At 39.2% G+C, this 14,437-nt stretch overlaps 2 protein-coding genes across 2 annotated transcripts in view; one reads left to right on the top strand and one right to left on the bottom strand.

Annotated features, from left to right (window-relative positions):
- LOC136831714 (uncharacterized) overlaps positions 1-218 on the bottom strand; it is a 35,559-nt gene extending 35,341 nt beyond the window's left edge. Inside the window, exon 1 of the mRNA XM_067092337.1 lies at positions 136-218. The gene's annotated coding sequence lies outside the window, so the exon portion shown is untranslated. The remainder of the gene's footprint in view (positions 1-135) is intronic.
- The window catches only part of LOC136831325 (uncharacterized), a 471,746-nt gene that overhangs the window by 248,895 nt on the left and 208,414 nt on the right, over positions 1-14,437 (top strand). The gene's annotated exons all lie outside the window — the stretch shown is intronic.

Below are 14,437 nucleotides of genomic sequence, written 5' to 3' on the forward strand. Positions count from 1 at the left end.
CTCGCTAAGCAAGGTTTCATAAGGTAAAAATCCTGTATAGGTGACGATGCTGATGATGATGATGTAGTGGAAAGCGAAAGCGATTACTGAAAAAAATTTCCTACAATTCGGCAGAACATGATGGCTGTGCCTTACCTCCTAAAATCCGAATTTCTACGGGTATTTTGCCAAGAGAAGAACCAAGGCTCACTACCCCGTTTCTGTCGAACTGACAACTGACTGACCGGGTGTACTCGAGTGACGTAATCGTCACTCAGCCACGAATTGGAAGAAAAGAATCTGTTTCATCCGCTAGGTATGAGGGATGAAGATGGGTCGCGTGTGGGAGGCTGTGAAAAGGGCCAGCAGATTCTGTGGGGCTGGGAATGGTGTTGCCAACGTTAATCAAGATGATTTTCCTCAGTATTCTTTTGCCATCTTACCATCTACTATCACAGCATCCTTTTGTAATCTTACCATCCACGACCACATTATATATATTTTTTAATCTTACCATCCACTTCCACAGTAAATTTTTGTAATATTACCATCCATTTCACAGTATTCTTTTGTAATCTTACCATCCATTTCTGCAGTGTATTTTTGTAATCTTGCCATCCACTTCCACAGTATTCTTTTGTAATCTTACCATCCACTACCACAGTATATTTTCGAGATCTTATCATCAACTTCCACAGAATATTTGTGTAATCTTATCATCCATTTTCTCAGTATAGTTTGTAATCTTACCATCCACTTCCACAATATATTTTTGTAATCTTACCATCCACTTCCACAATATATTTTTGTAATCTTACCATCCACTTCCACTATTATTTTGTAATCTTACCATCGACTTCCACAATATATTTTTGTAATCTTACCATCCACTTCCACAATAGATATTTGTGAGATCTTGCCATCCACTCCCAAAGTATATTTTTGTAATCTTACCATCCACTTACACAGTATTCTTTTGTATTTTACCATCCATTTCCACAGTATTGTTTTGTAATCTTACCATTCACTTCCACATCATTCTTTTGTAATCTTACCATCCACTTCCACAGAATACTTTTGTAATCTTACCATCTACTCTCACAGTATTCTTTTGTAATCTTACCATCTGCTTCCACAATATATTTTTGAGATCTTACCATCCACTTCAACAGTATTCTTTTGTAATCTTACCATCTACTTCCACAGTATACTTTTGAGATCTTACCATCCACTTCAACAGTATTCTTTTGTAATCTTACAGTCCACTTCCACACTATGCTTTTGTAATTTTACCAAATACAGAATGCTCTTTTGGAACCTTCAGAATATATAGATGCCTGTGTGTTTTTTTTTTTTTTTTTTGTTGGGAGGGTGGGCTGGTTTTGAGGGATGCATGGAGTTGGCTCTAGGGGCCATTAATGTTAGTTGGTAGTAGGACCCACTTAGTGGGTCCTGGTCGATAGCAATACTACTAAAGTCCACGAAAGTGGATCATATCTTAATAAAAATAGCAGCGGCTTTCATGAAGCCATGATGCTCCCAGTAACAGTGGCTTCCTCACAATGCTTGGTCCTAGTCCTACCTTGATACTTATCACGTTTCGCACAATTGAATAGTATAGTTAATATAAAATTTTATTATTTCTCTAGTGGCGCGTGAAGATTACAGACGCACTGTGGAGTTGGGAGCCCTAGGCTACCACCAGCAGCGCTGCCACTGTTGTGGAATGTCAGCGTCATTGGGTCTGAGATCCAGCGAGACAATTTTAGGTTAGATGCCAGTGCCACTTACGCCGACATAAGCCAATCCTCCTAATGCTAAGCAGATGAAACTTTTTTTTAATTAAAAATCAGGAAATGTTTTGGCCCATTGAAGAATTTAGTTCAATGAATAATAAGTAAAAACCGAGTTTTCTGTACAGCATATAATGCTGTATGAAACTCTCAGCCGCGGCCCTTGAAACTTTCAGCCGCGACCCGACGGTGTCCTGTGTTGTTGGCATCTCTAACGGTGCCAGACGCACGGTCGTGGCTAATTTTAGCCTTAAATGAAATTAAAACTACCGAGGCCAGAAGTCTGCAATTTGGTATGTTTGAGGACTGGAGAATGGATGTTGATCGACATATCAGTTTGCAGCCCTCTAGCCTCAGTAGTTTTTAAGATCTGAGGGAGGACAGAAAAAGTGCGGATGGACTGACGAAGCCATCTCAATAGTTTTCTTCTACAGAAAACTAAGAATGGGTATCATTCATAATTTAGGCGTACTATTATTATTATTATTATTATTATTATTATTATTATTATTATTATTATTATTATTATTAAGCAGTTTAACTAGGTAAGAATGTAAATTTTCAACTCCCAAAGGTTGACCTTTGCCACTGTATTCAACATGAGCAGTGTTTAATTCTGAGGCCTCTTACTGCTATGTAAGTGAATATATTAACTTGTCCCTGAGAGAGGTAGGGACACACTCGTCGCCAGTAGCACTGGGGCCAGCAATAAGTCCTTGAAGGTAATGTTAGTTTCCTTCAAGAATTAATATGTTCATATTTATGTAATTTCTTTTGTTGAGTTCTGGCTGGCCAGTTAACTCTGTGTCACACGCGCAAGTTTTTTTTTTCTGGCCTCTACCAGCGTTTGCTATATCATGCACCAAGTGGGCAATATTTATCATTTACGTTATAATGATTCAAGATTCGTCTCACGTTTTCAGAAAAGTGATGTCACATAAACATGAACATGTAGGACTAGAAGATTCCCATCGGTGTTGCCTGCGTCATGCAAATTTCAGAGGCAAAATTATAAAAATTGCTGGTAGTGTCTGCATGACACTCTCTTATCGACAGATTCACCCTCCCAGAATTCCAGAGAATTGACAAACTTTTCCAGCAGGAGTTTATTTTGGTTCTTGTTGTGGCAATTAACCCATGAAATCATTTTGTTTATAAATGTCCATATGTTATCAAAGGTGGATTTTGGATAGTCCCAAAATGCTGTAATTGTTGGAAAGGGGAACTTCCAGGTAATTCTAAATTGTCTTGTGCTCCTGCGTGCCTTACTATTAAAAGGCAGAGTTGCTTGGAATTGGAAACGAAACTGAACCTCTGCAAGTTAGCAAACTCTTAAGCATCTGCTAACACCTTATTGTTTCACTTAGCATGAAATTGAGGGAATGGGCAGTCTTTTGACTGCAAAGTCAGGGCATGTAAAATTAAATACTTTTCATGGATAATGAATTGCCACAGAGTTATAGAAATGATGTTCAGAGTATTGCTACAGAACTGCTGTTTTGAGTTAACGTCCTTTCTTCATTGCTCCGTGTGAATACATGTTCAATTCAAATAAAATAGCGGTAATACTAATAACAACAATTCTTGCAGTCAATTGAGCATGTTTTCAGCACATGCTAAACAACTAATCACCGTGATTTGGCAAGTGTACTAAAAAATTCTACATCTCGCAGACCTGAAGGAGATGGTTTCAGATTACACTTGGATCCTCGCAAATTTTTATGGTTTGCGAATCGGTAGAGTTGTCGCCTAGCACTCGCTAGGCCCGAGTTCGATTCTCCGGCCGGCTAATGAAGAATGAGAGGAATTTATTTCTGGTGATAGAAATTAATTTCTCGGTATAATGTGCTTCGGATTCCACAATAAGCTGTAGGTCCCGTTGCTAGGTAACCAATTGGTACTTAGCCACGTAAAATAAGTCTAATCCTTCGGTCCAGCCATAGGAGAGGTGTTAATCAGCTCAGTGGTCTGGTAAAACTAAGATATATTTACTTTACATGCGCTATTGTAGAACAAACTTGATGGTGTGCGCCACACTACGCTGAAACCCAGTGCTGCCTGTCATATCTCCCCTACCCTCCTGATCTCCTACCTACCCTGCCCCCACCCAAGGCGGACAAACAGGTTTACAGGAGGAGGGTGGATGTGTCATGTCTCTCCTACCTACCCCGTCCCCACCCGGGGCTGACAAACTGGTTTGCAGGGGGTGAGTGGCTGTGCCATGTTTCCTCTACTGTCACCTGGGGAAGGGCAAACATGATCCACTCGAATATTATTATTATAAATGATTCAACATAACATGTTTCTTATAACGTGGACCATCATATCCGAGCGCGCGCGCGAAAGAGAGAGAGAGAAAGAGCGCTTAAGTGGGCCGCTGACGATCATTGTTGAGACGTTCCAAGTAAATCACATGCAGTCAGCCACCTACATATAATGAAAAGAAACGAAGCTAAAGATAACAGCAATAAAAGGAGGTTAGTGAACAAGTAAATGAGGTACCAGTTGATTTCTTAAGCCAAGCGAATTCTTGCTCCTTCAAACCATTTGTTATACAGTTAGTATCAGGTGTCAAAGAAAAAAATCCCAAGCTGACAATGGCTCACCATCACGATCAACTTGTATACATCTTTTTTTTTTCTCACAGAAAAGGCTTTACTAAAGTGTTTTTTATCTCTTGGCCCTCTTCCTAGCTGTCAATATCCTGGCAAGAGTCGGGAAATCAGGGAAGACGAGAGAAATTTGAAAAAACTGGTCTCGTTTCAAGTTATATTCTTAAGTGATAAACTGTCATTTCCGGAAGAACATTCATTGTAACGTCTTGTTGTTTTAGGTAACCTTTTACAGAACTGTACGTCTTCAAAGACTATTTTAATTTAAATGTGATCGAAAAGATTCATTATCGTCAACAGGGAGAAAAGAAAAACAACCAGATGATGCATTATTGCCTTCACAACTGCCACCAATATTAATTTGATCCCATGAGGGAGCTATTTTTTCCCTTCAAGATGTGACCTCACCCGGTGCTTAACTGACACAGGTGAGTTCTAGACCGCCCTGATTTGGCCTCTGAGTTAATTTATATGAAATAATAAATTTTGTTTTTACCATGTCAAGCAATTTAGGCAAAGACTTGGAAGAGGTGACCAAGCCTTTCTGAAACTGGTAAAGTCCCTTTCTTCCTGTAGACCCTCGTGGATGATACAGCATCAGTCATGCTATCCAATACTCAGTTCTGTGTTTACAGGTTTAACCCAAGTGCATTTCTTGTCGGTTTCTCGTCGTAAGGGACTCGAGAAATAAATAAGTCAAACCAGGAACCAGTTAGGGATATGAAAGGACTTATAGCTCGCCAGTGCATGTCCTTCAATGAACACTTGCTCGCAAAGTACCCGTGATTTGGCAGCAGTCGTTTCGCTGCTAAATCATTATCGGTGTTAATGGGCCCGTTTGGTGTTGCTTTAACACAAGGGGTGGCGTGCGCGTCCGTGTCCAACAGTTTTTTTTTTTTTTTTTTTTTTTTTTTTTTTTTTTTTTTTGAGCTCTGTAAATATCTTAAAGTGTGTTGTGGTTGTTGGTTCCATATGAGTTGTCCTGTCGTGGTAAATTCTTGCTTCCATGATGTTTTTTTAATAAGATCTACACTACTATAAGTGATAATAAAACGATATCCTGGTACAATACTGCCTTCCAGGCATGGGTAGATAAAAGGAAAAAGCGTTAGATAGAACTCATAAGGTCAAATACGGTAGACAATGGGAAGCAATGTTAAATAAAACTGATAAGGGTCAGATACGGTAGAATATAGGAAGACAGTAAGAAGTAATATTAAATAATACTCATAAGGTTCACTATGGTAGATAGTATGTAGAAATGGTCAATAAAACTTGTAAGGCCACATACGATAGAGTATAGAAGAAATGTTGAATAAAACTCATATAAGTCCAATACGGAGGATAGTAGGAAGGAACGTTTTCATTCTTCATTGTGAGGGAAGCAGTGAAAACTAACATTATCGCCTCGTTTTTTCAAATTCGATGAACAACCCTACACAGTACAGTATTTTGTCATTTTGTTGAATGACAGCAGTGGCACTACGGTAAGACACAAGACCTACTGACTTAATAAAAATAGGGAAGTACAAATGTTTTCTTGCCAATCACCAGCTTAGTTTGTAAACGAATGAGAAGTCAGTAGCCCGGCATGGGATGAACAAGGTCTGGTGGTCTGCTCTGAACGTCATAACGTAACTTTATGGTTTGGTGTAACTTAGTATGATATGAGTTATCAGATATTGAAAGTATGTCAATATGATTACTGTAAGGTTTTGCTAATCCTTTTTGTCGTTAATCAAGGTCAGTACTGTGGACTGAGTACAAAGATAACATTAAGCCAACGGAGATAACATTATTTGAGGAAGAAAACCTATGTATTTTATTTTTTTCATTTTTTGTCCATCCAAAATGGCACGAGCATGTGGAGTGAAGTCGTGGAATCAAGGATACATTCATCAAAAGTTGAGCTGGCTGGCCTGACTCGTACGTCATAGTTTATTTGCTGTTTACCTTATTTATTTTACTTGGTGGTCTTTGTTATAGCCCTTCTAGTTTTTCTTTACTTCTCAATTTATTTTTATGTACTGGTTTGCTGTCTCCTGTGGGCCCGTTAGCTTTAGTATTCGGCTTTTACAACTAGGGTTGTAACTTTGGTTGTATAGTGATGGTAATAGTAAAGGTATTTTATGAAGTTTTTAAATAGACAGCTAAACCATATGTAAATTAGTGTAAAACACAATGAATTTGTTTTCTGCGCAGCTATTGCCATTCATGAATAACTAACTCTATCTTTTTCTGTTTTGACTTCGCTGGTATTTTTGGTTGCCATGACTTCATGTGACCCATTTTTGCAAGCATCAGACCATCCACGCCAGTTTGTTTTATATCCTCTTAACGCTCAGTGTCCAGCACAGTAGACTGCAGAGGTTTCATGTCGCTTGAGTGTGGCAGCACTGTAGTTTACAGGCAGTCTCCTGATTTTCTTCAGGAGAGAAAGTGCTTCCCCATTTCCCCAACCGAATAGGGAGGGGAAACAACCCGTGATCTTGCGTTGACACATCTCTCTCCCGGGTCTTTAAGCGTCCCTCGCCTCCCTGGCTGACCTCCTTTTCTCTCCCCTTCCTCTCTCCATCCCCCCTCCCTTATTCAGTCGTCTTCACCCATGGTGCACACGCACGCGCGCTTACATATTCATGTCTGATAACCCCCAATGAGTCATTCTCATTAACCTTGAAGTCAGTGTGTTGTAATGTCCTCTATTAGTGTCATAATCATATACATATATATGAGTGTGTGTGTGTGTGTGTGTGGCAGTGGCTGTGGCTGTAGTAGGTGTTGGACTTCCTTCCAGTTGTCATCATTGATCACCCATGCAATTACCGATCAGATCCAGCGTTTTTAAGCTTCGCGTATCGCAAGACCAGCTGTATGGAAACTTGTGTTGGACTCATCTTCCTCAGTCTCTTGTGTTTCCACCCTGGATTCGAATGATAAAGTTTAGAGGTCAGCTGCCAAATGCCGTCGCGACCATTTCTTATATTAGTGTCTTGTTTTGTTTAACATTAATAGGCCAGCAGTGATAAATAACAATGATATAGGATTTTGGGATAGCAAATTTCCTCCAGGGCTGACTGAGCAGTCCACACCCTCTCCATTGCAAAATCCTGTTCGCCAATGTACAAATGAGCAAAGTTAACCAAAATATATACAACCATTGTAAATGAAAATTAGAATCATAGGAAAGGGAATAACAAATAAACATGAAAATGAGTGACATTATGAACATACTCATTCATAAAAAAGCAAATATAGCGAGAACCTTGGCAGAAAATCGCCAGTAACTTGCAGTCCGTTTGAGGATCTGGTTGAATTATTGTCAGTTAACTGACGTGATCTGATGTCATTGCAGCGTGTTGTAACTTAGCTGTGAAAAGGAACCGCTCACCTAAGGGACTGAACTGATTAACGTGTCTTGAATAAACACAGTCTGGGTCAGAGGATGATTAAGTTTTCCTTGGTCACGAGGGAAAATGTGATGACGTCACCGCCTCACGGACGACCGGAATTTAAAGGCGATCGTCATGTTATATATGCTTATATTAAGAGAGTCGTTTGTTCTTCAAGGGCAGTTTAACGGCATTGTTTGCTTCGTCGTGTCATTGTATCAATTTTGGACCAGATTCGAAAATGTGTTGGGTCGGAGTTTTGGGAAAACCTGAGAAATATTCGCTTCTTGAATGACGTAAGACTCAGATGACCTGAACTCAAAGCCTTTTCATATTTTTATCAGGGGACGTACGGGATGTTTATATGTTCCATTCAGTCTCTGAATACAAACCGGTGCTGAACAGACAGCGTGTGCGCTCTCTCTCTCTCTCTCTCTCTCTCTCTCTCTCTCTCTGTGTGTGTGTGTGCGTGCCTGTGTGTGTGTGTGCGAGTGTGTTGTGTTTAACATTACAGAGGAACTGAGAGCATTATGAATTCATACACGGGGAGAGTTCACAATACTAGAATATTCAGCCCCGACTGAATGGGACATGTTACAGACGCTTTTGACTATTAGCGACACATGTCACTTGTGTTTCGCTGATGGCCGCTGCTGCATCGTCTCCTGTTATGCTGGAAGAGCGACGAAGGAGTAATGGAACGAGAGAGAGAGAGAGAGAGAGAGAGAGAAAGCGAAGGACAGAGAAGGAATAATGGGGAGAGAGAGTAAGAGACAGGGACAACAAATCTTGGTTTATTGTTGTTTTGGAACGAGGACGCGTCAAAGGAATATGGCGACGATGATGATGGGGAGGAACAATGGGAGAGTAGGAATTGTAAGGAATCCAAATAACGAAGAAGTGAGATTCTGATAAAGGATTCTGGTCTGCAGGGCTCCACTAGAATTGTAGTGTGACCAACATGTCGGCTGACTGAAAGCGCCGACATTTGAAATGTACATTTATTAACACCAGAGTTGTTAAAAGTTTGCAAATCAGGTCACCAGATACAAAGCGAGGGCCATTTGGTGTATGATATAGCCTAAATAGCGACAGCACTGCTCAGATCCTCTCAGAAACATCAGAGCCAGTGTTAGCTTTGTTGCCTCGTTTGTGAATACTCCTGTTTTGGCTGTTTAGATGTTTGTAGCTGCCATGCGTGTGGTTTGTTATGTACAATTGTGTATATGTGTGTTAGTTTGTACGTGCGTCGATTGTGTAACATGGTGCTAGCGTGCAGATGTACGTCTATTGCGATGTTTTTTTACACTTACTGTGTTGTTGATGATTTTAAGTTATGGATTTTTGAAACTGTCATTGTCACGGAGCGTCCATACTAAAGTAAAACTTGTCATCAACACATGTCGGTAATTTATCACACACACAACTTGACGACTTGTGGTGGTCTTGACCATTTCTTCTTACGGTTTTATTCAACGTTTGCGAAAGATTCCTTCTCCAGTTTCGGACGGTGGCTTGTTTTCAACCTGTTTGTAATATGAATGCTATAAGTAACCGACATGTGTGTATAACCAAGATTTACTTCGGTGTGGACGCACCCCAAGGATATCTCGGTGCGTGCAGTACTTGAGAGTTACGTGTGGATGTTTTGTGGGGTTTAAGGAATTACTCAGCCTCATCTGTGGCGGAGCAAGCTGGCATCATCTGTCTTTGGGTCAGGCTCGTCTTCCATTCCACCACTACTAACAGATATGGTGGATTGGTTACTGGCCCTAGGGAAAAGGCTGAACTGCTTCATCCAGCTTTTGAAACTAAGCAATCACCTGAGGATGTCCCTCTCCCTGGTATTTGGCATCCTGAACCTATTCTTACAAAATTTGCATTTCGCTCCAGGGATGTTAAGAAAATTCTGGATAATCTTGTTAGCTTGGTTGGAGAAGATCCTGATGGTCTCTTCCCTTTGTTTTTAAAATAAGCTTCTAGTGTGTTGTTTCCCAAGAATACTAGATTCTATAGATTTTTATGTCGACGTAGTATCTTGTGGATGAACGGAAGCTTAGTAATAATACAGTGCCTGTGCCAAGAGTGGCATATCTGCAGACAACAGTAACTACAGGCCAACCTCTGTTCTCCCTGTGCTCCCCAAAATTCCTGAAAAACTTAGTTTTAAGTCTCTATATAAGTATGTGGAATCTAAAGGATTGTTAACTGATAGTCAGTATGCATGCAGGAAGCAGTTAGGTGCCTGCGATACTCTTTTAGACTTGACATGCCATTTGCAAGGGAACCTTGATAAGGGTTTTTGGTGTATAGTAATTCAAATAGATTTTAGTGCTGCTTTCGATTTAGTAAATCACAAGGCACTTATTTAAAAACTTTAGAATCTTGGAGTTGGTGGATATGTTTTAGGATTACTTCAAGATTTCCTTACAGGTAGGCAGCAGCGAGTTGCTGGGGACAGGATCTTTAGTGAATCAAGACCTATTGTTTATGGAGTTCCACAGGGTAGTGTTCTTGGTCCAATGCTATTTTTAGTGTACACAGGTGATATGGTTGTTGACCTGGAATACAAGATTGTTCAGTATGCCGATGATGCAACACTTGTGGGTGTAGTAAAGTCTCCACATATGAGAAATGAAGCTGCCCTCAGCCTCAATTGGAACATGGACCGGATCAGGGAATGGTGTAGTCTGTGGGGTATGAGGCTGAACTCAAGTAAAACGAAAACACTATTGATTAGCAGATCTCGTACAGATTTCCCACCCCATCCTCCCCTTCAGGTGGATGGAACTTTGCTGAATGAGTCTGAAGCTTTAACTATTCTAGGTGTAACTTTTGACTCACATCTAACCCTTAAGAAACATCAAGTGAAAGTTTCAGCAAATGCCGCACGTAAGTTAGGTATTATCCGTAAGGCCTCATATATTTATAACATTGATAAAATCAGTGCCACCTGTTTTATGTCATTTGTACTTCCTTTACTGGAATACTGTCCTCCGGTGTGGATGTCTGCTTCTGCCAGAGATTCATGGTTCGTGGTGGCAAGTCTCTGTTTCCTAATAGTAGCAGTTATGACTTGGACCATCGACGGATGGTCTCTTGTTTGTCACTTTTTCATAAGTTGTATTTCAACAAAGATCTTTCACATTCACAGTTGATCCCTGATCCCCTTTATCTGCCGGGAGCAACCAGATTCCCTGAATAGAAGCACCAATGTGCAGTAAAAGTGCCTCGCTGTCGAACTTCTCAGTTCCAGAGGTCTTTTATTCCTCACACCGTTGGACTGTGAAACAGCCTCCCAGAGGATATTGTGCACTTGGAACTTCAGAAGTTCAAGCGAAAATGCAATGCATTACTACCCTAATGCTATTCTTCTTGCATTTTGATACATTTTTATCTATTTATCAATTTATTTTTTCCTTTTTTAATAAGCGGTATCTCTTTCTGTATTTCACTTTACTGCCTCTTACTTCTTCCTAATGTACACCATATTCTTTGGAGGCCTAATTTTCAAGTCAATGGCCCCTGTGGGCTTGTTCCATATTAATAGGTTTCATCTACTGAATAATAATGTTGTGTAGCTCTGTATTCATTCCTCAATTAAACTGCTAACATTGTCTGCTTCATATAATTTGACTCAAGGCTCATTTAAAGATGATCAATTTGTGTGACCTCGTTTGACCTCTGTGTTCATTTACCTAGGCTTACCCTATGTGACCTAGTTTTACCATGTTAAATCTATGTGATTTAAACATCACCTCTCAGCATTCATTCAGTTTGACCTCGATGTTCATTCACTGCTATTTATCCTTAAGTTCATTACTAGTTGCATAATGTGCATGACTATTTAACCTTGCCATTCCGTTACAGAAGTTGAAACTGAGTGGTGTTGGCGTGTATAGCCAAGGGGATTCAACGATATGTACGGCGATAAAATAATACAGCGAGTTGTGTTTTGCGACCGTGAGATTGTACAAATGCTGGTATGTTCGTGCGCGCGTATACTAAGTATTAGAAATTCTGCACCAGGTGTTTGGTAGAACTAAGAATTAAAGGGAGTTTGGTTTGTGCCGATACTTGTTTGTGCATGTGAACACCTGCCAAGCCACTACATGTGTATGTTTGGCGAGAGATAAAATAAGCTACGACTGGAAGAAAAGTTGCCACTAAGATAAAAAAAATTTTTTAGTAAACTGGATGAAAACAAAAACATGTTTTGATTCAGACGCTGAAAATATTTTACTTGCATTTTTAAATTGTTTTTCCACAAGGAAACAAGATTATAAATATTAAGTTATGAGAGCTACCCAGCTCTCTCTCTCTCTCTCTCTCTCTCTCTCTCTCTCTCTCTCTCTACACACATACACACACAGATTTACTTTGCAATAATATATATGTTGTATGTAACTCATTGGAGAATTCTCTCTCTCTCTCTCTCTCTCTCTCTCTCTCTCTCTCTCTCTCTCTCTCTACACACACACACAGATTTACTTTGCAATAATATATATGTTGTATGTAACTCATTGGAGAATTCTCTCTCTCTCTCTCTACACACACACACAGATTTACTTTGCAATAATATATATGTTGTATGTAACTCATTGGAGAATTCTCTCTCTCTCTCTCTCTCTCTCTCTCTCTCTCTCTCTCTCTCTCTCTCTCTCTCTCTCTCTCTCTCTCTGCACACACACACACAGATTTACTTTGCAATAATATATATGTTGTATGCAACTCATTGGAGAATTCTCTCTCTCTCTCTCTCTCTCTCTCTCTCTCTCTCTCTCTCTCTCTCTCTCTCTCTCTCTGAAGGATTTCTTTAAAGGTAGCAGTAGTTAACTTTGAGCTGAATATTTACTTTGATAAAAACGGCCAATTCCTTAAACATCTCGCGGCTGCGTCCGACCTGACCTCCACCAGCGAAATCGGATGGTGGATTTGTCATTCTCGTTTGTCGGTTCATCATTTTACAGGTGCCTCAACACTTACGGGTGAGGAAGATATGTAATTTTTTGGTGATTTCTTGATGCGCACAGGGACCGTTCAGAAATTACGTAACACTTTTTTTGGTCCTTCTGCATTTACATCTTTTCAAAAGAAGCAAAAGGAAAAAATCGGGAAATGTTATGTGACTTATGGCTGCACCCCCTCCCCCACTGTCACACTCTTAACACTCCACCATACCCCCCTCCCCCTCTGAGGCGTGACGTAATTTTTGAATGGCCCTATACTCACACTAACATATCTACTGCATATTGAGGGATATAATTTTATACAACTCCACACCAACGATCATTTGTCACCCTCTGTCATTTTGAAGACGATGACTTCTGTTTTGATATTTGGTCACCTCCCCCCCCCCCGGGTGAGTCGTAAGCAGGTAACATTTCCTGTTATCGCAGGAGGAGGGATTCCTCCTGGATCGGAAATTAAACGAAATGGTTTTCGTGACTAGAAAACATCTCTCGCTCCTCTGGTGGACTGTGAAGCTCTCGAAGATTCTGGCTAAGGTTTTGTTAAAAGAAACTTCTGATAAGGTCTGGCAGATAAATTTGACATAAAGTCAAATGAGGAACATGAAAAAAATGGCACACTTAACTTCTGTAACGGAATGGCAAGGTTAATGGTCACACACCTTATGCAACTAGTATTGACCTTAAGGATAAATAGCAGTGAATGAACATCGAGGTCAAACTGAATGAATGCTGAGAGGTAATGTTTAAATCTCATAGATTTAACATGGTAAAACTAGGTCACATAGGATAAGCCTAGGTAAATGAACACAGAGGTCAAACGAGGTCGCACAAATTGATCATCTTTAAATGAGCCTTGAGTCAAATATATGAAGCAGAACAATATTAGCAATTTAATTGATGAGAAAACCTTTGATTAAGTTACAATTATTCATTCGTCATGAAAGTAATTATATATATATATATATATATATATATATAATATATATATATATATATATATATATATATATATATATATATTGATTGACCCTGAGAATCAGAAAAAACTCTGACGATATGAAGATTCCGGCAAAAAAACTCACTGATGGCACAAAAGTAATTACTTTCAAAAAAAAAAATATATATATTATATATATAAAATATATATATATATATATATATATATATATATATATATATATATATATATATATATAATATATATAAAAAGCACGTTAAAAGAAGAAGAAGAATATATATATATATATATATAAAGTATATTGAAAGTAACTTTCTAGAATGTTGTTTATATTTATAATTATTGTCCTATGATTTTTTCTATATTTGCATGAGTGATGTATGTAATTTTGATATGCATGAAATATTCTGTTTTGTTATGATGATAATTATTGAAATATCATTTGTAATGCCAGATCTCATAAGAATTAATAACTTTACAGCCTAATTTAGAATTTTTTAGATAACGTAATAGCGGGAGAGAGATTACTTCATGGATTTTTTTATGACTTTGTTGCCGTGTGGCTGTTTGGTCATGGGATCGCTCTGTTTTGATTCGAGCGATAAGTCACGCCAACAGTCGAGATAAGAGAAGGGCACTTGGTGAGAGTCACAATGAATGATCCCATAGTCTTGCATGCTTCTGAACATGTATCGTTCTGTCTTAGTCAAGGCAGTATTGCACAGTATTTTCT

Source organism: Macrobrachium rosenbergii, chromosome 48 (genome assembly GCF_040412425.1).
Source record: "Macrobrachium rosenbergii isolate ZJJX-2024 chromosome 48, ASM4041242v1, whole genome shotgun sequence".
In the NCBI taxonomy this organism is placed as follows: domain Eukaryota; kingdom Metazoa; phylum Arthropoda; class Malacostraca; order Decapoda; family Palaemonidae; genus Macrobrachium; species Macrobrachium rosenbergii.